This window comes from Leguminivora glycinivorella, chromosome 10, assembly GCF_023078275.1.
Source record: "Leguminivora glycinivorella isolate SPB_JAAS2020 chromosome 10, LegGlyc_1.1, whole genome shotgun sequence".
NCBI lineage: Eukaryota > Metazoa > Arthropoda > Insecta > Lepidoptera > Tortricidae > Leguminivora > Leguminivora glycinivorella.
This window is the reverse complement of record NC_062980.1, coordinates 4,554,189-4,579,539: the sequence shown is the minus strand read 5'-3', so window position 1 is coordinate 4,579,539 and position 25,351 is coordinate 4,554,189. Positions and strand designations below refer to the sequence as shown.

General features: G+C 36.1%; 1 long non-coding RNA gene across 1 annotated transcript; it reads left to right on the top strand.

Moving 5' to 3' along the window:
* The first annotated feature begins 8,641 nt into the window (after positions 1 to 8,641).
* Positions 8,642 to 23,112, top strand: LOC125230660. Its single transcript, XR_007177545.1, has 4 exons — positions 8,642 to 8,673; positions 17,455 to 17,589; positions 17,748 to 17,838; positions 22,388 to 23,112. It is a non-coding gene; the product is annotated as an uncharacterized LOC125230660 (long non-coding RNA).
* The last annotated feature ends 2,239 nt before the right edge of the window (positions 23,113 to 25,351 follow it).

Sequence of the window (25,351 nt, the reverse complement as noted above, 5' to 3'; positions counted from 1 at the left end):
GACCGCCGCAATCATTAATGTTTGACATCCATAAGTTGACTTGTATATTTGTGACTATCAGCGCAACTCTGTCGCGCACGGTGCCAATACGAGGTTGGTGCTCAGCTACAACGCAACCTTAACTATGAAGAGATTCCTGTACTTACTTGTAGTAGATAACTTTTGAAGGGCTTCTTTAAAAATGGCCCAGAGATAACCATATGGGATGGGTATGCGGGCGATTAATTAGATAAAAAAATAATCGTGGCTAACTGTCCATTATAGGTGAACATGTCTATGAAGAATGTAGGTACACAATTACACATGTATTTTATTTAAATACCTGAAAAGGAAAAATTTTGTTAAATAAAATAAGACTACATTGATACCCAAATTCACCTTTTCTCTCAATAAAATAAGATATTATTAAATTACTAACTTGTTTGGCTAAACTATAAACAATCAAGTTTAAAACATTTTAACGTTAATAAATACAGTGCGTAGTCTGGTCTGATGATAAATGTAATATCAAATATGATCTGCGAATATTACAGTTGAGGTACAGCGGGGTAAATCTCGACGGGGGGGGCAATTGTAACTTATCCATTTTTACCATTATTACATTATGATGTTGAGTTTTACATGTATCCAGTGAACACGCCTACCATATATAACCGGTGGACACTTTATTTAATAATGCAAACATTGTAAAACATGGAAAAAATTGACCAGTTATATTGGCCCCCCCAGTCGAGATTTGCCCCGCTGTACCTTACAATATTATCAAATGTTATAAGCATTTCATAATCTGTTATCTTGGTGTCTCAAATTTCTCAAATGATCTAATTCGCCGTAGTAAAAAAAAAGTGAAATCGTAATACTAAACGTGTATTATACAAAGCATACTGTTATGAAATCGGCCCAAATCGAACCTATCGAGGGTTAGGTTACGAAATGTATAAAGACAACATAGATTTCGTTATCATCATCGAAAAACAAGCGCTGATGGCCTAGCGGTAAGAGCGTGCGGATTTTAAGCCGGAGGTCACAGGTTCAAACCCCGGCTCGTACCGATAAGTTTTTTGGAACTTAGGTATGTGCAAAACGCGTCTACGGCGGTACGGGACGAGTTGTCAAAGTGTGCACCGTGATAACGCAAAGAAGAAGAAAAATATCATCACCGATAAACAAAAGTTGAAGTAAACTTAATGTTTCGTATATAAAGAAGCTTCAAAGTTATTATCCATAGGGTAAACTCGCCTCATTCGGTGACACGCCAAATTCGGTGAAACAAGTTTTGAAGTACTATTCCGAAAGACAATTTTTAGTTGTTTCACCGAATTAGGCGTGTCACCGAATGAGGCGAGGTTACCCTGTTAATATTATAAATGAGAAAGTGTGTTTGTCTGTTTGTTTGTCCGTCTTTCACTGCAAAACGCAGCGACGAATTGACGTGATTTTTTAAGAGGATACGGTAGCGAAAATGCTAAAATGGAAAGGAGCCCCCCTTTCAACTTGGGAATTTTAGTTAAATATACAAGTGTTATTAACTAGATTTATCGAAAAAAAATTGTCCATTAAGAACAACTCAGTCAAAAGATATTTCAAAAAAATCTTTAAAATCGAGGTTCCGCTCTCGACTCTTTCCTCCTTCAAAACTTAATCAATCGGAACGAAATTTGAGAATCTGAATAACAATGAAATAATATATGTCGGACCGTTTAGCTTTTTTGGTTAATTGTTACCAATCTTGAGTATCACACCTTTTTTTGCGCCACAATGAAAAAGGCTGTTTTTGGAAATTTTTGATTGGCTCTAGAATCTTTAAAAAGCAGAATATCAAAAAAATCAAAACGGTCCGACACAGATAAAAATAATAACAATCTGTGTTGAAAAAATTATTGCTCTATCTTCAAAAACCAGGGAGGAAATAGTCGAGAGCGTTTGTATGGAGAATTGACCCCTACCGTATCGTCTTAAGTGGAGACAGTTGACGGGATGGCGAGGTAGCATAGGCTCCTTTTTGTCTCTTTCTAACGCGAACGAAGCCGGTGGCAAAAGCTAGTATAATATATTCAAGTGACTACGACCCAATAATGCTTGCAAATAATTGGTCAGCGAACCAGCATCGCTATTTATATGGATAAAATAGCTATGTAACGTTTTTCACATTACACACGTTTTACAATGTGAAACATACTCACATCTCACTTGGTAGCAAAATAATTTTCATTTTGGGCATTATTACTTAAATCTACTATTTCCTGGCGAGAGTATTACTACAGATAATAACCTAACCTAACCACAAAATTAAAATTTTGAGAAAACTCCCGACTGCGACATAGTAGAGCTATTTTCAAGAAACATGGCTAAGAACCGACTGACTTAGCTTTCAGACAAAAAAACTAAATCCAAATCGGTTCATCCGTTCGGGAGCTACGATGCTACAGACAGACACACACACAGACAGACACGTCAAACTTATAACATCCCGTCGTTTTTGCGTCGGGGGTTAAAAATCGCGCGAATGCCACTTCTAAACCTTATAAAGCCTAATAAACTATGAGGTTCAAGTTCTTTAGTCTGCCAGTCACCAAAACATTATCAAAAAACCGGCCAAGAGCGTGTCGGGCCACGCTCAGTGTAGGGTTCCGTAGTTTTCCCTATTTTTCTCAAAAACTACTGAACCTATCAAGTTCAAAACAATTTTCCTAGAAAGTCTTTATAAAGTTCTACTTTTGTGATTTTTTCATATTTTTTAAACATATGGTTCAAAAGTTAGAGGGGGACACACTTTCTTTCCTGTAGGAGCTATTATTTCCGAAAATATTAATATTATCAAAAAACGGTTTGAGATAACCCTTATTCATTTTTAAATACCTATCCAACAATATATCACACGTTGGGGTTGGAATAAAAAAAAATCAGTTCCCACTTTACATGTAAGGGGGGGGGGTACCCTAACAAAACATTTTTTTTTTTTCATTTTTTAGTTTACCACTTTGTCAGCGTAATTGATATACATATTGGTACCAAATTTTAGCTTTCTAGTGCTAACGGTCACTGAGATTATCCGCGGATGGACGGACGGACAGACAGACATGGCGAAACTATAAGGGTTCCTAGTTGACTACGGAACCCTAAAAAGAACAATGCATGAATAAGCCATATCAAGTATGGCATTTAATGATATGAAGCGTGTGGCCTCAGCGGAGCCTTGCCGAATTATTCGCGACAATGACCCAGCTCCGTGAGTTCTTTAAAGGTTTAATAAAGACTTATTAGTATACATATTTAAGTACTAGACTTTTCCTGTGGCTTTGTTCGCTTATACTTTTTCGTTTAGTTAGTAAGATAAGAACAGCAACTTGAGTCACAGTATAATAGTTAAAGAGTACTATCGTACAGTATGGCCACTCCCACTCCCCGCTGCAAGTGCCCACCCCTTCTCAGTTACCTCACAGTTACCGCCTGTCAAAAACGCGAACAGTCGACCTGTCATATTTCACTCATACAAGCATAGTATGCGTTTACTTACATGAGCTTAGACTGTGTGCAAGGAACGCGCCTCTTTCATATATTTGATCGCCACGCCAGTGTCCGAGGCGGGCTTGAGTAGGTTCATGTGCCCAGCCTACCCGTTTTGCGAATATGTACAGTCAACCAATTGGAACCCTAGGCCACTCTACAACTATGTCAAAATGACAAGCAGTAAGAGATTTCTTACAATCTGATTTAGAACGTCACTATGACATAGTTCTACAGTGGCCTAGGGTTCCAATTGGTTGACTGTACCTATAACACATGACACACAAACACACACATGACAGACATAAACTCATGCTTGTACTATCAGCTGCAAAACTGCATGGCGAATTTATCAATGAATTAATTCATAACTTCTCCATGCAGTTTTGAAGCTGATAGTACAAGCATGAGTTTATGTCTGTCATGTGTGTTTGTGTGTGAAGATGTGTAGGTCTGCAATTGAATTAAAACAAATAATGTTCTGATTTTAAAGTACCTACTATGTCAAAAGTATTCAGTTTTTCGTTACTTTATATTTTATTTGGCTACAATATAATATTTCAATTATTAAAGTTATCATAAACTAAAACTGATTTATTCAATAATCATAATTAACTGTAGCGGCGAGCGGCGGCCATACATTGAAGCGAGACACAGCGATGGGAATTCGACCTAGACCAATGTCGTGGCTGGGCCGTAAGACATGTCAAAAATAAGTCAAAAAATATTTGCCAAGTGTGGCCCTGAAGCTTTAATAGTTTCATGTGCTCTGCCTACCCCTTTATGGGTGATTGTATGTATGTATGTTAAAAGATTTATTTCTAATTTTATTAATGAACGTCATTGTGTCATATATCCGACCTAATTATCGTAAAGTTTGAATATAATATAATATATCTATATTTTTCGATGTTTTGTTTCAAAAATTCTGACGAAATACCTACTTAATGATGAAAAGTTATCGGCTTGATATAGCGCCAATAGTGCCGTGTTTCATCCTTAGTAAAAATTACACTTTTATTTGCTGCTAAATTATTTGTTTACTCTGTAAAACACTCTAAACATTATTTACTCCTTACACTTATCAAGTGGAGTGTTTAATGTTTTATAGTTGTTGTCGAGACGTGCCTTCGTTGCACTGTTTATTTTTTATCTTGAATGTGATTGTATAGAGACGGCTTCTTCATTCTTATGTTATATCTAGTAAGCTGAGAGCATTTCAAACATATAATTCAAAGGTTAATTAATCTTTAAAGATTTAGTTCAAAATATTATTTGCTCTTCTCAAAAAATCGCCCTGCGTACAGAATATTTTACGTATTTGCAAACTAACTTGATGACTAGGACCGAAAAAATCTTATTCGCTTTTCCATTTTCAATCGTTATTTTTATTTTTCAAATTTTTAATATAAACTTGCGGTTTGGTTCATGGTGCCTGATTGGGAAAGCCTCAGCAACGGGCCATCTTAGGTACCAGGACTTATTCGTTTTCTAATAACACGTCCGATGATGTGAAAGACAAAAAAGTTGCGGCGCCGTGGGCACATAACCTAAAAAAGAGTCCATCTTCATACTCGGTTGATGCCTGTCACATCGCAGGCGCATTCATCGCAACGAAGTCGATTGGCTACCATCCGTCCTCGTACACGTGAGTTGGTGTTTTCCGTTTGAATCAGACGTTTAAAACAATAAGCGACTTGTTGATTCTGATTAGGTTATTTACCTATCCGTCCTGAACGTACCTAGTGACGTCACGATTTTTTTATTTGACAAATTATAATGACAAGATGGTATACTTTGCACATAATACACCGTTTAACAAGTATTTAATTACATATTACTTACCTGTTTTAACATTGCGTTTACAACCAAATTAATAAATAAAGTCCGCTTCCATAGTCGGTTGATGTCTGTCACATCGCAGGCGCATGAGTCGTGGCCGTTTCATGAGTTGGTGTGTCGCGACGAAGCGCTCTGATTGGCTACCATTCGTCGCGCACGTGCCTAATGACGTCATGATGATAAGCGCCAGCTTATGATTTTTTAATTGAGTATACATTAGAGTTATTTGATACTTAATAAGGCGGTTAACAGACAGTTGTTGCTGCTGCAACCGCTGTATATAGGTATAGTATAGCGATGTGTTGTTTATGGCAAAATAGTCTTTAAAGAAAAGCTAGTAATATAATATTGGCCCCATCTGCCGGCCTCGCCAAAATTAAAATCGTTGACGTTAGACGGCGATCGAAACGCCTCAGGCTCTGTCGCGCCAATACGGAAGAGCGCGGTAGAGATATCTACCAAGTCACCAAGTATAATAAACAGTACTATTTACTGAATATCATTAACACCATCACAAAATAAACCCAGACAGTAGTAATTCTATTCTATTATGTTCTCAAAGGAAAATAATCTTATTTTCCTTGATGGCTTTGTGGTTTAAAATACAATTTGTTGTTGCCTACAAACGCGTCTTAAAGCAGAGTAAAACTGAATGGAAATTGATTTTTTTAATGAAATTGTATTCTTGTGGTCATCACAGCTCATCGTCACTTTAAGACACTATAAACAAAGGTTGTAAGGGACGGTCTCTCAAAAGATCGCCGTGGGCGTGTATCCAAAAAGGCCCCGTAGCCGAATGGCATTTCTCCGACGCCAAACGAAAGCGATACCCGTCTGTCGCGCCAAAAGATAGAGATAAGATCTAAGCACTTCGTTTTAGTTTCGTGAATTTGCCATTCGGCTAGCCATCGATAACCTACGTATAAAAGTTTAAGACCAAACACATTTTTATCAGTTTCAATTTGAACAAGGCGTCATCGATAACCTAATTATTTTTTAGACGGATACACACTCAAACACAGCCAATATAAATATGTTCAAACATGATTTAATCGTCAGCGATTGTCACTTTGGTTAGGCTGCTCGCCGCTAGATGTTCAGGCATATAAGCATGGTCGCGCGATAAATGATAAAACACTGGCCGTCCCTATCGCACTTATTAATAGTGCGATAGGGACGGCCAGATATTATTATTTATCGTGTGACCATGCTTGCCTGCCAGAACCGTGGTAAATGGTCTGCAAACCATTATATCCAATTATAGTAGTATTAAGAGATGACAAGATTAGGTACTGATGTACCTAATCATCACCAACAGTCAGAGCTACGGATAGCAACAAACTACCACGCATTTGTTTGTGAATATCATGTGTGTACCTAACGACTATTGGCACTATAAAAGAAATGTTTGGAGATGGATACATAAATTATGAAGAACTGAAGATGGTGCACCTGATACGTGCTTTGATTATATTTATAAATGGATTTCAAGATTATAGTGGAGTAGATAACAAACAGTAATCAAAAGAAGGATTAGGGCAGTAATTAGATGAACGAAGGAAGGTTGGACCGAAAGTGAAAGAATATTTTATAAATAGACCATATTACTCAATTGACGAATATTTTGCTAATTTATTCAATTAATTTGACATTTTTTTCTTTTTTTCATCTCAATCTTTTAAATTGTATCTGTGACGTATTTTGAAATCTGGGGCTCAATTCGGCATGGCGAATTTGACGTTTCACGTTGACTCTCAAATGATAGTGGATTGGATCACGGGTTGTCGAATACGTGCAGCTGTCATCTGGATTGGTACTAGGTTGGGACTAGAGCTCAGGCAATGTACCGGATAAAATTTTTGTAACATTTATTTTTGATGGAGTATTTTTTAAGTTTTGAGTATTTTAAAAGAACGGACTTCTATCTTTGAAATAAATAACATATGACATTTTTATCACCTCGTATCTCCATTTTCACTGTTACTTGAAGTAAAATGTTTTTTTGCTAATAGACGGTCGTCGTCGTGCCAGCTACACCAAAAAATATTTAAAAAAAATATTGCTTAAAAATATGTTAGTTGATTAATCTCTTTGACTCAAAACTTCGCGATACGTCCGAGCCTTTCTAACAAAAAGATAAAATATTCACAAATAACACCGATTTGTAGAAATCCTAAGCACGGCAAACGATTAAATTCCCTTTTTTGGGTCAAACTTGTAATACTGGCAATACTTTTGGTACACACTTTTGGTCTGCATTTTGCTAACGTGTCACGACTCTAGTATTGATTCTACTTTGATTTTACTCTTGTGTCAAAGTGACAGAATGAGATTGCAATTCGAATCATCATATCATTACAAAGATATGAATTGCGTAATTTTACACGAATTTAATCTCTCATGGCCTGACAATACGAACCAAGGCATGCGTTCTCCTGAATGGCACAGTATATAGACTTTTTTGTCGATGGGTATGGCCGCCATGTTTGGTTTATGACACTTAGACGGGGATTTTGTCGTACCAAAGAGTAAATTGCAAGTTTTTTTCGGCACAACTTGGTTCCTCTACTCGTCGCAAGATGGCGTTGGCATTATTAAAATAAACAAGAATGACGTGCATTTGCGTCGGTGTAGACCCATCATGAAAACGTAGATATGATAATTTTATATTTAAAAAAAAGCTGACGTGACATAAATTTGACAAATGTCTAAAAGAAATATAGTATCTTCTGTGTAATATCTTCTTCCGTGCACGTGTGATTTATTGTTTAGTCAATTTAAATATCACTCTAAGTAAGAACTGTTAGACAAAACACTCGTAGCATAATTGTATATTTCAATATATCACAGCCATACATTTTTATATTCTTTCAGGTGATTCAGCTTACCCACAGAGGCAAACACTACTGATGGATGCACTGACTTTTGGATGCACCTGTAGGATCTCCAGAAGCTCGTTATACCGCTTTACAAGTTCGAGCCCACAACTGTATAGAGCGGTGTTTTGGGCGACTAAAAATCAGTTGGTAGTGTTTGTCGTCAATGGAGAAACTGCACTACAAGCCAGCAGCGGCAGCTAAGATCGTTAAAACGTGTTGTGTGCTTGACAATATAGCTAACAAAGCGAATTGTGAACTGCCTCCGCTGAACCGACACGAAGAACAGGAGCAGCAGCAGAAGCAGAGATTAGCGGCGGAGTTTGACGCCCGTCAGCAGAATGCTGATATTTATTTGGCAATGGCTCCTGACAGGTGTTGGCTAAACAAAGAGCTGCAGCTGGGTCGCGCTGCTTGTCAAGCGCTTGTCCGGCAGTTAGCAAATTATGTAAGTAGTTATGGTAGGTCTATTTCAGTTTATAGTTAAGGTGAGCCAAAAAAGCTATATTTTAAGTTCACATCTTAACCATTAGTATAATTATCATTAATTTCATTACAGAACCCATTTTTTCCTAACTTTTGTGTCGTCATGGGAGTGTCGTAAATTAGGTTTCGGGGCTGCTGATTTCAAAATTAATGTTCAATTTGGAATCTGACATTTGACACAAATTCGTCATGGGTATTGCTATATTATATTAGTATAATCAAGAACCATTTAATACTGGACTGACATAGCCCGTACAAAAAAGCGTACCCCTAAAAAAAGCTCAATTTTTGGTTCAAAACTAGATGGCATTGTTTTGCAACCCGGGAGTTGAAAAAAACATAATTTCACCTATATTTTTACTTGTTTTTAGGGTTCCGTAGTCAACTAGGAACCCTTATAGTTTCGCCATGTCTTTCTGTCCGTCCGTCCGTCCGTCCGCGGATAATCTTAGTAACCGTTAGCACTAGAAAGCTGAAATTTGGTACCAATATGTATATCAATCACGCCAGCAAAGTGCAAAAATAAAAATTGGAAAAAAATATTTTATTAGTTTGCCCCCCCTACATGTAAAGCGGGGTTTGATATTTTTTTTCATTCCAACCCTAACGTGTGATATATTGTTGGGCAGGTATTTAAAAATGAATAAGGGTTTACTAAGATCATTTTTTGATAATGTTAATATTTTCGGAAATAATCGCTCCTAAAGGAAAAAAATGTGCGTCCCCTCTAACTTTTGAACCATAAGTTTAAAAAATATGAAAAAAATCACAAAAGTAGAACTTTATAAGGACTTTCTAGGAAAATTATTTTGAACTTGATAGGTTCAGTAGTTTTTGAGAAAAATACGGAAAACTACGGAACCCTACACTGAGCGTGGCCCGACACGCTCTTGGCCGGTTTTTCCATTTAAATCCTTCCGACATCCGATATCGGATCGGATAAAAACGGACTAAGACAATAGATACTGTATCCCATCAAAAACAAAACTTGTAAAAACACCAAGTCTTCGCAACTCAGTTTGTTCGCGCCCTTTTCATTCATTATCATTCATATCGTCCATCCCGTTCGCTCTTCCTTATGATAGGTTCAACCTCATTTTTATTTGTCGTGTCACCCGCCTTTTTGCCGACCTTCTTAAAAAATATAAGAAAATACGTCAATCTGCTAAACTAAAAGACATTCGATGTCAATGTGAAAAAATATCCGCAACGACGAATAAAGTTATAATTATTAATTAAATAAATAACGATTCGCGAGTGTACACAAGAAAGAGTGAACCAAGTAAATATTCGAAAGGGTGGCCGCCCGCTGAACTGTCGAGAAAACAATAGCAGTAAGTTCGGCACGCATCAATTACCATAATTTTATTTTTCCGTTTTATTTTATTTTATATTACAATAGTTCGTCAAGAACTACGTAATCGCTGGTCCTTCAACACAGTTCTTCTGGCGTAAAAAAGAGTTGAGATCCCTGTAATACCAAGTCGGTTAATTTATTCAGTCCCTAATACTTAAAGGACCTTCTGCCATAAATTATTACGTAGTTTACTAATAGCTATACTTTCGTACGAGTATTTTGCATTTTTCATGATGCGTCGAATAGCATTCAAATGTATAAGATGAAAACTCGACTCGACGCCGCTCGATTCCGCATATGTGGAAGCCAGGCTTTATGGAAAAAGTAGGTTTTTGTGACAACTACCAATAAGATTTTGCCAGGGAGACTAGAGATAAGGAGGAAAGTCTGTCGAAGTAGAACAGTCGCAAAAATGACCGGCTGAGCCTTTATAATTGCAGTTACAAATATCTCCGCTTGGAGCGCATGTCTCGCTCAATGATCAGCGATGTGAGATGACATTAGACGTTCTTTTCTCTAGGCTAATTTCGTCAGACTGAGCAAGTCAAGACGTAGTCCCGTGGTAGTGCGCTGGCTTCGTACGCAGATGTTCTCGGGTTCAATTCTGACAGCGATCTTTCTGTTTTTTTTTTTTTTTTATACATTTATTTTCTTTTTGTGTATTTTATTTGTGTTTATTTATTGTTTTATTCATACAAATGTTAACTTAAGCCCTTTTACATTGTTTGCCCCATCTTAGGATTCTTCAGTAATGTTGTAAGTCTTGCAAATGAAATTTAAAAAAGTTGTAACAAAACAAAAAAATATTTTTGGACATTAAAAAAATAAAATAATTCAAGAAAAATATTAGTAGAAAAAAAATAATAAAGGTCTCACCAGGATTTGAACCCGGGACCCCTTGCTCCGTAGGCGGGGTCACTCACTACCGAGAAGGCAAAGAGATTGTCAAACCCTTATACACCTGCGATTGCAGCGCCACCTATCTTTTCTTTTATATGTGCACTTCTGATACTTAAAGAGGTTTCTCCTTTATTTCTATTCTTCATGGATTTTGCACATTCAAAAATCTTTAAATAATACTCAACTCGTTTCGGTCGCACTCGTACAAATATAGGATTGGTGCGAGCGAGACGGAGATTGATTGTCAACATGATATCTATCATAATCATAAACACTATTCGAAATGGCCTCATTTAAAATATAAATTTGAAATATATTGAAAGTAATGTTACTAATCATTGACGTCACGCTCAAAATGAAAGCGATAGAAAATTTGACAGTATGGTACTCTTTTGGATGACTGTCATAATTCAAAATAAGAACGATGCCGATGGCTTGCGTTGTAAACAGGGACTGAAACATGACACGGGCCCCTAGCGTCATCTATATACTTTTTACTGTATCATTTGTAATGCCGTTGAACTACCGCGTGCGTATTTTTAGGGTTCCGTAGTCAACTAGGAACCCTTATAGTTTCGCCATGTCTGTCTGTCCGTCCGTCCGTCCGTCCGTCCGTCCGTCCGTCCGTCCGCGGATAATCTCAGTAACCGTTAGCACTAGAAAGCTGAAATTTGGTACCAATATGTATATCAATCACGCCAACAAAGTGCAAAAATAAAAAATGGAAAAAAATGTTTTATTAGGGTACCCCCCCTACATGTAAAGTGGGGGCTGATATTTTTTTTCATTCCAACCCCAACGTGTGATATATTGTTGGATAGGTATTAAAAAATGAATAAGGGTTCACTAAGATCGCTTTTTGATAATATTAATATTTTCGTAAATAATCGCTCCTAAAGGAAAAAAATGTGCGTCCCCCCCCCTCTAACTTTTGAACCATATGTTTAAAAAATATGAAAAAAATGACAAAAGTAGAACTTTATAAATACTTTCTAGGAAAATTGTTTTGAACTTGATAGGTTCAGTAGTTTTTGAGAAAAATACAGAAAACTACGGAACCCTACACTGAGCGTGGCCCGACACGCTCTTGGCCGGTTTTTTTAACACGTTCACTGCGAAACAGGTCATTCTGACCCTGTTCTGGACTTCCCCTGGTGCGGCGACAGAAATGCGCAACTTTACCCTGGTGCGAAGCCCATATCATTGTTATATTTTATTATTTTTATATAGTCAAGTATACGTTTATATTTATCATTTTACACTCTATTTGACAGCATATAAATTAATAAACAGGTCACATATCGATACCTCTGGGTTCAATTGGCGTAAAGGACATTTTGGCGAAAATGAGTTATATATACAGTTTTGTTCAGAATTTCAAGCGCTATCGATCTGTGTAGTTAAAATTTCGATATCTCTTAAAAAGTTGCCTTTACGACCAAGATTTTCTACTATGGACTTGCAAAAATAGCTTTTCTGAAGGGGCGTAAATATCAAGTCATTAATTATAAATTATTATTTGTGTCGTAAAGGAAATCTACAAATAAAAATATAGTCGCAAGTCACCTTGTTATATATTGTTGACCTTTAAGCCCTTACTTTTTAAGGATCACTTTCTATAGTAGTGTGATAAAGTTGGGCGTAAAGGACAAGTTTTTTTGTTCTTCGTCCTTTACGACCAGCACTAAAAATATTTTATCCGCAACTGTAATCGATATCTTTGGGTTCAATTGTCGTAAAGGACATGTAATGCAGGTTTCCAAGAGAAAGATAAACCCACTTTTTTGTTTTTTTGACCTATATTTGTGACGTGTATAAGAAAAATATGCAGATTACGAGTATCTTTAACCTAGTGTAGCAACCGTAGTGATAAACTAAACGATTTAGAAGATAGATGGTTGTAAAGAACACGTCAAAATGTTATAACGTCCTTTACACCCATGATTTGATACGGTCGTAAATGACGGTCTTAGATGATTTTTATACAAAGTCGGGGCGTAATTGTAACCGAAATGGTACAAATGTTGTTCTAAGTTTACAATTAAAAACTGGAAAAATGTATCAAAACGTACTTAATATGGCATAGAATAGCTCTACATCAGTTTAATGCAGTGTATTATTTATCTAAGCTATCTTAGCAACAAAAAAGAACAAGACTAATATTTTATATCCAGTTTTGTCATAAAGAAACAATATTTGCTTAAAAACTATCTAATACTTTGGCAACAAATTCAAAGTTATTTTTTAGTATTCGCCGCTGTCTGAATAGTCAGTAGGTTACGCATTCAGTCTTTAATTCTAGCAGGGAAACGCTTTCGTAGTATTATTATACTGCGGCGAGATGTAGGTAATTAAAAAAAAACATTATGGTAATCAGGGTACGTACCCAAATGCACAAACGCTCACGATAATATCTATTTCGTAGCTATATATCTTTATCGCTCTTGCGTATTGCACCAGACTGCATTTTTGTCGACGATTGCCATTCAGCTACGCCGGCAGTAAACTTTAACAGTAGACTATACTAACATTAAGTGCGACTGCGACAATAACAGGTGCGTTTCGCTAGCGAATGAGCGTTAGCGTTTGGTGACTTGGCTATGTACCCAGGTACTTAAAGCATTGACTATAATATTTCTAGGATTGAACTCATAATTAAAATTATTCTTATTTAACAGGTTTAAGACTAAATAACAATCTTCTATTTTAAAATTATCAAAAATATGAATCAACATAGTAGGTAGTCTTGACTATATATACAGTTTGTATACGCGTCCTAACTTGCGTTTATAAATAAGTACTTAACTCTTAGTTATTCTTAAAACTTCTTTCTACTTTAGACTTAAAATTACTGTCGTATTAATATAGTCTACTATTCACAGTTGCTGATTAAAGTTTACGTGATTACAATTAGTGTTTTACTTAAACTACGAAATCGTTTCCCTGCTAGAATTAAATACTGAATACGTAACTTATTGAGACAGCCGAGCGGCGAGTACTAAAATAATAACTTTCCAAAATATTAGATAGTTTTTAAGCAAATGTTGTTTCTTTATTGCAAAACTGGATATAAAATAGTCTTGTTCTTTGTCACTGTTAAATATTTAGATAAATATACACTGTAACACTAATGTGGCTATTCTATGCCATATTAACTACGTTTTGATACATTTCTCAAGTTTCTCAATTGTAAACTAAGCTAAAAACAGTTGCCATTTGTACCATTCCGGTTACATTTACGCCCCGAATTTGTATAAAAATCATCTAAGACCGTCATTTACGACCCTATCAACTCTAATTGTTCAAAAAAATCGTGGGTGTAAAGGACGTCCATAGCATTTTGACGTGTCCTTTACAACCATCTAACTTCTAAACCGTTTAGTTTATCACTACGGTTGCTACACTAGGTGAAGGATACTAAAAATCTACATATTTTTCTATATACGTCACAAATATAGGTCAAAAAACAAAAAAGATATAAACATTTTTCTAAAAAAAAAGTTGTTTTTTGCTTCTCCTGAAAACCTGCATTTTGTCCTTTACGCCAATTGAACCCAAAGGTATCGATATGTCCTGTTCGCACCAGTCTTAGACTTTTGTTATTCAGTGCGGAACAGGGCCTTTAATGACCTGTTACGCACGACCTTGTATAGCACTGGAGCAAAGTGCAAAATGCATTAGTGTTGTTACCATATTATCAATCCACACGTTATTTTGTGGTGAAAAAATGTGTTTCGATTGTTTTAAATGAAATTCGTTAAATACAATATAACGCTTTTATACGCAAAACGCTTACAATTTTGCTAAATATTATTACGTAAAAATATATTGTAAAAAGTTCAAATTGCTTGATGCAAAATATTTACTAAAATTTCTAAAAATCGTTTTTTAAATAATGTTAAGAGCAAAGTTAAAAGTTTTGGTTGTATATAAAAATCTGGTTACATTAAAGGTAAAGAAAGTAAGAATTGGATCGATATATTAGTTCGTTTATTTTCCTCATCACTACTAAATCATCGACATTTTTACCTGTGCCCGTTCTGGCTGTGCGACACAAGTCAATTTTGACCTGTTAATTAATTCGTCTATAAAATCTAAACGAACAGTCATCAACTTCGGCGAAGACAGTATTGTGTAGATTAGTTATTAGACTAAATATTGTTTCAATGAAATTTAATAAATGTGTATCTGGTAAAGGTATTTTAGGTAAAATATGAAACCCTCCTTACAAGCTGTAATTGACTTGTACCGCACAGAGAGAAAGCTCAATACAGGACTCTCATGGGTTGTAACGCACTGAGAGCGAGTTCACAAAATCCGGCTCCGCAGTGAACGTGTTAAATAACGACATTTTTATTCAAATGACACTCTTAGTGACATCTAGCGACATAGATTGACGGCTGCCAGCTGGGGTACGGTATTTAGTATGGACTCTGCTGGTCCTGTATTAAATGGTTCTTGGTATAATGTAAAATACCCCATAATGGACGGTGATACCATTATGGACAAATCCTTAAAAATAATAATTTGAAATTAGTTCCTAAAAATTGACGGCATTGTACCATAAACAAGAGTAATAGAGCTGCTTAATTTTGACGTTTCATTTAATTCGGTTATTTCTGAAGGATTTGGCGGCTAGATAAAAGTCATCAGTTTACTGAAAAAAAATATTAGTAAAAATTCTCATTAAATAAGGTTGCTAAGAGAGTAGAGTTCGTGTATAAATTAATAAAAAAAATAATACTCGGTGTAAACTTGAATGAGTTTTACTTACTGTATTAACCATGAGATAAGGTATAAAACATACTAGTTTGTTACTCCAAAGATATAAAGAAATTGTGTTATTTTGCGAGTGTCCATAACTGGACCCGGAAAACTGCGTACCTCCGTTCCGTGGACAAGGAACAATTTACAAAAACCAAAATTTACAAGAAACAATCCTATGTTAAAATAACCCAAACTAATTTTATTTGGGGTATATAAAATTGTCTCATTGAGTATTAGTTTGCTTTAAATGTAAATTTTTAAACTTATTTCACCGTTCATAATGGGGGATCCATTACTGGAGAACTGCCGTCCATGATTGGAGAAAAAGCACCTTGCTTTAATTTGTTAATTATGAAGAAACCAATAGGAGTATCTATTCTGCAATGCGCTGGAAATGTAAAAGAAAGATAAGACATTCAAGTTTTAACACGTTTAGCGGTAGAATTTTTACATGTTTCAGTGAAATATCGAAAATAGGCAAAATTTCATCTTAAACTGTCCATGATTGGGCCCGTTACCTTATAGTCGTTGGATAAGTTCGGTTCGGTACAAAACTTTTTCTCTACACTTAAATAGGTTTGTAAAAAAGTTTTCGAATAAAAGTGACGTTATTCTAAAACAAATTTAAAAAAACCGGTCAAGTGCGAGTCGGAATCGCCCACCGAGGGTTCCGTACAAACTTTCAAACTCCCCAGTTAAAATAATCTCACGTTTTCACATACCTCTAACGACTTGACTAGAAGACAAAAGTATAGGTACTAATGAGCATTATTGTGTATAGCGCCATCTCTCGGTGAATTCGCTAACTAATTTGCGCGACCATATTAGTATGTTGGTTTTTCAGGGATTATTCTTTATAATGTTAACCGATTTAAACAATTTTTACTTTATTGGAAAGAATTTGATTTACGTAACATCTCGTATTAATTTGAAGTACTATATACATCCGCAAAGGTGGGTAAATTAAAAGTAAAAATCTGAAAAGTTTTTTGTGAATTAAAAAAAAGGTTTTCAAGATACAAACACGATTATATTTTTCCTGTAATATTTAGCATAAAACAAATGTTTCCTAAAATTTTCATAATTTTTCGTTGGTAAACTTCGGAGATAAGGGGGAGGAACGGTATTTTTTTTTTACATTTTCCTTCAAAATTCTTTTTTTTTCCACAACAAAAATTTTTAAAAAAATAGTTTATTTACGTTCAATTTGAGCTCTTTCTAACGATACCCCACTTGACCTAGTAACTTGAAATTTACAGTTTGCCCCCCTTTCATTTTGGCCATGTTCTACAATTAAAATTAATAAATTAAAAAAAATTATATGTTCTATTTGTAGAGGTTCACAATGTTCACAACTATTCCAAATTTCAAGTTGATAGCATTAGTAGTTCTCGAGATATTTAGGAATGTGACAGACGGACAGACAGACGGACAGAGTCGCACCATAAGGGTTCCTGTTGTACCTTTTTGGTACGGAACCCTAAAAATGATATTGCGCTACCTCTTTCTTAGTTTGCCCCTTCTATTCGGGCCCCGTAACGCCTAGGGTTCTGTTGCCTACGTATTGACTTATTGAGGTGGCGTTCTTTTGTGACATGTCGAAACCTGCGCTGTTCTGATGTTGGAATCCATGAAGAGTTGAGGGATTTTTAGCAACTCAAGCATTTTCTCTTGTAAATTAACACTAATTAACTTGTAAATTTATTTTTTATGTTACAGTGATTCTTCATCGGACCAAGGCCGATTTGTCCAGGACCAATTTTCGGATCTCCTGGGCTTCCTGGAACAAGGACTAGTGATTGTTTCGAGGAGCTGTCATGGTGTTGGCTCTTGATATTTTATCGTGAAACGCAGGTATCCTTTCAATTGCTAGTTTTTCAATTCCACATTCGACGTTCAAATACAACTTTGCCCCCTTGTATAACAAATAACTATTACTGCCAAGTGCCAAGCCCTTTGCACACGCCAATGGTTGGAAACTTCTGATTTATTCGTGATCATTATTATTGCAGATTTAATGATGAAGGCGCGTCGGAACCCAAACGTCAAGAATCGCCGACGTTCACAGAAGCAGCTACAATGAGCGGAGAATCTGAGAGCCAGGTAATAAGTTTAACAAAATTGAAAATATCTGTGTATCTACAATGCCAACAATAGAGGAAAAACGACTTAACCCTTTAATGCACAGCGATGTATATATGCATCATCTATTTTTGACTGTATGACAGCATGTCAAAATACAAATTTGAATTAATCTTTGTCAAGGTCATGCATTTAAGGGTTAAATTTATAAAAATAAAAGCTTGAATTCATAAAAAAATACTGAACTGATTAGTTGAAAAGAGTTATGTCCCTTTTTTAACAGACTTTTTTTATCGAAAATAAAGGAGGTTATATAATTATTAGGCTTCATGTTTTTCTTTAACTTTACCGCCGCTCCAAATCTCAAGGAAGAGGGTTCTCAATTCGTCTGTATTTTTTTTGGTTTTAGGGTTCCGTACCAAAAAGGTACAAAAGGAACCTTTATGGTCCCACTCTGTCCGTATGTCTGTCTGTCATATTTCTAAATATCTCGAGAACTAGGTAATTTTGCTATCGATTTGAAATTTGGAACAGGTATGAACATTTTTAACTTCTAATGGCAAACTGTAAATCATGTCAAGCTACTACGTCAAGTGGGGTATCGTATGAAAAAGCTCAAATTGTACATATCAAAACTATTTTTAACCGCCGCCTCAAATCTGTCAAGGAAGGAAGGTTCTAGGGATGGTCAGAGGGCGCTGCGAGTCCTTGTATAGATTACTCATATGAGAGATAATTTCGACCTCAGCATCTGTGACCTGGGTGGCCGAGCGGAAATAGGCATCTGCCGCGATTGCAGGGTACGTTGGTTCGATTCCAGCCTCAGGCACTGGAGGCCTTGGTCACTTTTTCTTTCATATATGTGTAATTTATTTCGGTTTTAAAAACTAATCAGATTTAAAATTCAATTTAACCACCCTTGCGGATTTTATCGAACAGATCGAACTACAAATGAATACGAGATTATATGTAAAAAAAATCTCTTCTAAATTAAGATTAAACTATGCAAATGAGTTAACATTAAGAAATAATTATCCCTGAAAAACTAACATACTAAACAGGTCGCGCAAATTAGTTAGCGAATTCACCGATACCTATAGGTAATTATAGTCAAATTTTTAAAGTTATAGGTACATATATGAGATTCATGAGATTATTTTAACTTTTGTAAGTTTGTACGGATACTACTCAGTGGGCCAGTCCGACTCGCACTTGACCGGTTTCTTTATGTTGTCGATTTCTCCGTTGTTACAGGACCGATTTCATTTTTTTTTTGGTTGAATGTATATATGTATACAGATTTGAGATTAGTCCTATTTTTATCAAAACCCAGTTCTGATGATGGGATCCTGGAGAAATCAAGGCAACTCCTCGAATCTTGAAGGCATACATGTGGTGATTTTTGTGTTTTTATAAGAACAGCATGCATATACGTACGGAACAGTGACATTTGGTGCAGTGGAACTGCTGATGATGGTCAGAACGGAACTCCTCAAGTCTGAAAGGCACACTCATAGTGACTTTGGTATTTTTATAAGAACAGCATGCATTTATGTTCAGAACAGTGGAACTCAGTGCAATGGAACTGATGATGATGGAAATGGATCAGAATGGAACTCCTCAAATCTGCACGGCACACTTACAATGAATTTGGTATTTATATGAAAATAGCTTTAATTTAAGTACATTCATAACAGTGACATTTGGTGCAGTGGAACTGCTGATGATGGTCATAAAGGAACTCCTCAAATCTGGACGACACACTTATAGTGACTTAATTTAGTATTATTATAAGAACAGTATGCATTTACGTTCAGAACAGTGGTCGCGTTAGAGCTCGCGGGTTCGAATTCGAACCCCGGATCGCACTAATGAGGTTTTTGGAATTTATGTGCGAAATGTCATTTGATATTTGCCAGTAGCTTTTCGCTGAAGGACAGCATCGTGAGGAAACCGGGTAATCCTAATAAAGCCCTAATTACCCATCGGGTTGGAAGGTCAGATGGAAGTCGCTTTCTTTAAACTAGTGCCTACGCCAAATCTTGGGATTGATTGTCAAAGCAGACCCCAGGCTCCCAAAGACCATAACTTTAATTTATTCAGGTATACATATATTGGTTTTTGTGTTATTATAAGAACAGCATGCGTTTACGTACGGTCGACTACAAAGAGATGTATACACTTTTTCAGCTTCTTGCATCGTAATAAGGTGAGAAATGGATACATCTCTTTGTAGTCGACCGTACCGAACAGTGACATTTAGTGCAGTGGAACTGCTGATGATGATCAGAACGGAACTACTCAAATTTGAACGAGACACTTATTATGACTTTGGTTTTAGGATTCCGTACCTCAAAAAGGAAAAACGGAACCCTCATAGGATCACTCGTGCGCCTGTCTGTCCGTCTGTCACAGCCTATTTTCTCCAAAATTACTTGAGTTTGGGGTTGGTGCAGTGGAACTGCTTATGATGATCAGAACGAAACTTCTCAAAGACGACACAAAAGGATCTTTGTTTGCTAAGCATATTGAGTTTTTAACTCAAATTTTGTCAAACTCGATTTCTTATAGGTAGTCGGATATTGGATTCATGACGAATTGAGGGAACTCCTTAAACCTTAACGGTAGGTATACGTTATTGACATAGCTGGGCACCGTTAATCAAATAGTTAACTTCGATAATCGTTAATCCGTTACTATAAAAGTTAACTTCGTTAATCGTTAAAGCGATACATTTCAACAAATTTAACGGAAGTTAAAGTTAATCGATAATCCGTTAATCGTGATAAAAAAATATTTTACTGTAGCTAGTTGCATCAGTTATCAACTATTAAGTTTTTGGGTAAGTTTATTATGTTACTGTAAAAGACCGAAGATTGCCAAAATCTCTTGAAAAATCCCAGCTGCCAATTGGTAAAAGCGAAATGTTAATATTAGGTATTGTTCTCTTTGGACTTATATATACGTTGTTTCGGTAAGTCCTAGGTTTTACCTTGGACCCGTAGGTATTGGGTCATTCAAGCGGTCGTAGTCATGGTGCGTAGGTTCCTCGGATTGAGACACCTCTAATCGAAGTTGTGATCCACGGTAACTTGGTAGATAGCGTCGCCCGCCGAACTCTGGCTTGATGCGTCGGTTGCGTGATTTATGTGCCATGCGTCGTGCCTGATGATTTACATTCTGTTTCGCAGTTAGTGATGGGTGCAGTAGGACTAATAAACTTTAGCAGGTCTCGAACAAGTGATCCAAAGGCACCAATTGATATGTAGACTGAATTTTCGGGAAAATCCTAGGTTTCGCCGTACTCCGGGCTTTTACAGTAGCGGTCAGAGCAAGTTTTACTCGGCGCGTGCGGAACTGGATTAACGATTAACGGACTCGAAGAAATTTAACGGAAGTTAACGAATCCGTTAACATTTTTTAAAGTTAACTTAAAAGTTAATCCGTTAACCAAAATGTTAACTTCGTTAATTAACGATTAACGGATTAACGAGTTAATGCCCAGCTATGGTTATTGATGTATTCATTTGTATTTCCATCAAATAACCAGACATTGAAAGCAGTTTTAAAAAATACACATTTCTACACAACATGGAACTTGACTGTACTTAAAATAAATTATTTAATACCATGCACGAAATAAAGCATCAGATAAATATAAGGAAAACATGGATAGAAGTTATTTTTAAATACAAATTCTATTTAATTCGTCAGGTAGAAATATATAAAGTAAATGAGTTGAACGTGACGTCACTCAATTCGATTTCATATTAGCAAAACGTTAAAATTCGTTTTGACAGTTCTTAAAGGGAAGCTGATTTGACTAGGAGGCAAGTAGCCTATTCAACATTCGTAAGTACCTTTCACCAGAACTCCAAAAGCGGCGGTTTTTTAGGGTTCCGTACCAAAAAGGTACAAAAGGAACCTTTATGGTGCCGTTCCGTCCGTCTTGTGTGTCCGTCCGTCTGTCACATAACTTAATATCTCGAGAACTACTTATATTACGGCTTTTTAACCGGAGCTACAGTCCGGTCTGGGAGAAAGCAAAAGCGCAACTTGGCATGTATTAAGTGCAAAATAGCAATAGAGTGCGATGAAAAAACATTTTCCCCCTCACTAGCTCGGAAACACGTGTTTTGTCCTTTAATACCAGCGGGTAAAAACGCATTTTATCCACTAGTGGGTAAAGTAATTTGACCTTGAATAAAGTCAAATTAACTGCTTTAAAATTGATAAATGTAGGTGAATCTAGTAATAAAGATGATTTACCACCTGTGGAACTACTGGAAGCAGTGATAAACGCATTTTTTGCGTTGTAGTTTCCTCGCTATAGTGAGGGGAAAAGTTTTGTGTTACACTCGGGTGCAAATGTATTTTACTTCTCGTGTTTTAAAACACGCAAGTTTAGAGTTCTATTCTCGAACCACTCACTTCGCTCGTGGTTCAACTATAGAATCCTTTCACTTGCTCATTTTTCAATTCCACACTCGGCGTTAAAATACAACTTTGCCCCCTAGCATAACAAATAACTGTTAATTAATGTTCATTGACTATATCACCATTATTACAGGAATGCGGAGCACCTTGCTACTACTAAAATGGAGAACCCGGACCTGTTAGCGACATGGAACTGACCAGGACCGTCGTGGGCTCCTCATGTGCCACCCCCGTATACCTTTTCTGATTGTGGTGTTTACAGTACAGTAGTGTACATATTCATGAAAAAAAAATTTTAGGTACTTTTTTTACATTTTTAAAAAACGCACTCTGCATGGTTTTGGAGTTTCGACTTCGTGCTAGATAAAAACCCCCAGGCAAGAGCAAACAATTTTTTTTCCTAGCCTATATTTGTGACCCACTGCAAAGGCCTCTCTTTTCTTCCGCCACCCATCACGTTTTGCCGCCTGCTTCGGCTAGCCGCAGCAAAATACGTCGAGGTCATCTCGCCTCGTTTTTTTTTGGTCTACCTCTGCCCCGACTAGTCGGGTGGTGTCCAGTTAGCAAACTATACACCCTGTTTCTATTTTAAATTATATGTGTTGTATTCTTTTCTTGTACAATAAAGTGTTTACTTACTTACTTTTCATTCCGTTAACTTTAAGGGGAGGTTCTTTAGATTAAATACGATTAATTTCTCAAAAAAGCTAGCGTCTTGACTGTTACGTTTACCGAGTTTGAAAAAATAATAGTTATTTGTTTTACAAGGGGGCAAAGTAGTTGTTTAACTGGACGTGCCAATATTGATACCTGAGCAAGGGAAAGATTTCAATATTGAACCGCGAGCGTAGCGAGTGGTTCAAAAAGTGGAATCTTGAGCGTTGCGAGGGTATCGAGGCACGAAGGTAAAAGGAACTTTGCCACCGACTATATATATAGAGCAGCGAAGTGGTCCAATGATAGCAACCTTCCCCTAATAACTCTTTCATTAGATTTTTATAATATTAGGTAAAAGACATGGAGACAGCCAATTTTTGGCTTCACTTTTTAACGTGCTAATTCTATAGAGCCAGGTTTCTGGGCTCTCTGGTGATTCTGTGTTTTAAACACATCTTTAGAATAAAAGCTTTACCTTATGTCAAAAAAGTATTTTATTTGAATAAAGGTATTTTGAAGATACCTATTTTGCATTTTGTATTTCAAATACCTTTTTCTAAAACTATTTTGTATTTTTATTTGAAATAGGTAAAAAACCAAAGTATTTGCATTTTGTATTTAAATACATTGCTGGAGAGCATCACTTTGTTTTTCTGTCAATGAAAAGAAGAATATAGTAACTATGTATGAAGTCCATGTAGAGGCACTGCGTTTCAATATTAAGTATCAGTGTGAGATAAGATTTTTCAAAATAATAGTCACGATATTTGTTTAATTTGATAGTCACGTGTATTTAAATTGTAGTAAGTATCTACATTAGTTCAGAGTTTATTGCTGGGTGTGGCCATACTGTAGATAGAGCTCTTTCTTGTACTGTGCCCTTAGGTTCCCCCTTTGTAATAGTTGCAGTGGTTCTTCAAATCATACATGCGGTAAATAATGCGGTCGTGGCACGGAATATCTACTAGCTGAAGAAGAGTTACTGTCAAAGTAAAATGTGTAATCACAGTGCCTATACTGCTATCTCTCGACACAGGCTTAAAACTTTTGAACCACAGTTTTGAAAATTTGACCCATATTCTTAGCTTGATATGAGTTAAAGTGTAAAATACTAATATTGGCGCCATCTAGCCGAGCACCCCCAAAGGTGTAAAGCCATCTAAGCCACCGTACCTTTTTCTTTATAGTTCTGAGTTTGGCCGTTTTCTTCCTATCTGTCTATACAGAGTTATATAATTGTCTTCCCCTGTTGTAAATAGCAATAGTAACAATAGTTGTGGAGTATACAGATGTATGCGACTAAATAAATGTACAAATGTGTTCTGTGACACAAACATTTAAGACATCAAATAAAGTTTAACGAAGCTTGTTCAGTTGTTTTATTGGGCATATTCTATTATATTTACGATCGAATGCAAAAGTATCTCCAAATGTGGTGTTACCATAGGTACAATATTTTGTGTTGTAGAATTAATTTGCCAGTGTAAAATACTAACGCAACAAAGAGTTTGCACATTTTTGTCAATATTTTTGTAGGTAAGTGCGTACTATACTTTGTCAAACAAGTGTGTCAGTAAACAAGAACAAAGAAAACTATATGCATCCTTTTCTTTAGGGTGCTATAAAAATACAACTGTATTTGTATATCGGCAGCAATATTGTGGGCATGGCAATCACATTGAATTTTAAGCGTAGCGAGGGATTTCGATAATAGTAGGTATTGAAATGTTAACGCCCAAGATGTAAATTATTAATTATGTGACAGACATTTAAAGGTATGCAAACTCGTTGCGTTAATATTCTGTACTGACAACAAAGTTCTCGAACAGAAAATTGTCAGTTTGCTCCCTCGTAGAAAAAAAACAAAGTCCCTTTTTGTGTGGGTGAGGTAAAAAACTAATTTCCGCCTTATACAAATCATTATTATTATCATAATACAAATCATTTATTCTTGATAAATATAAACAATACAAACACATATTTAATAGTTGTGTTTGTATGTCATTGAAATGAAAACATTGGCACAAAAAAGATAGGAATTTCAATTGCAGTTTAATGGATTTAACATGTTCAAGCTATTTTGTCAATGTGAATGAGGAGACACACTGACATGTTATCCCGCCGGGCACTGACATTTTAGCACAGAATACATAATAGTACAAGTACAGAAGGCCCACTGCTTTGATGTTCACGAAATGCCGCCTTTTTAAATGCCTACAAAATTATTACAAAGAAACGAGCCGCACGTGCGCAGCGTCGGACGATAGGGTTGACTACGGATTAAAAAAAATTAATACCTATTCAATTATATTCAAGTCTTGGGTCCTTTCTAGGTATATATACAGTATTTATATTATTTTTGTTTAAGTCCCAACGTCACAAGCCTTATTGAACGTTTACGTGGGACATAAATTACTTAATCGATAGTAGAAAGTGTAAG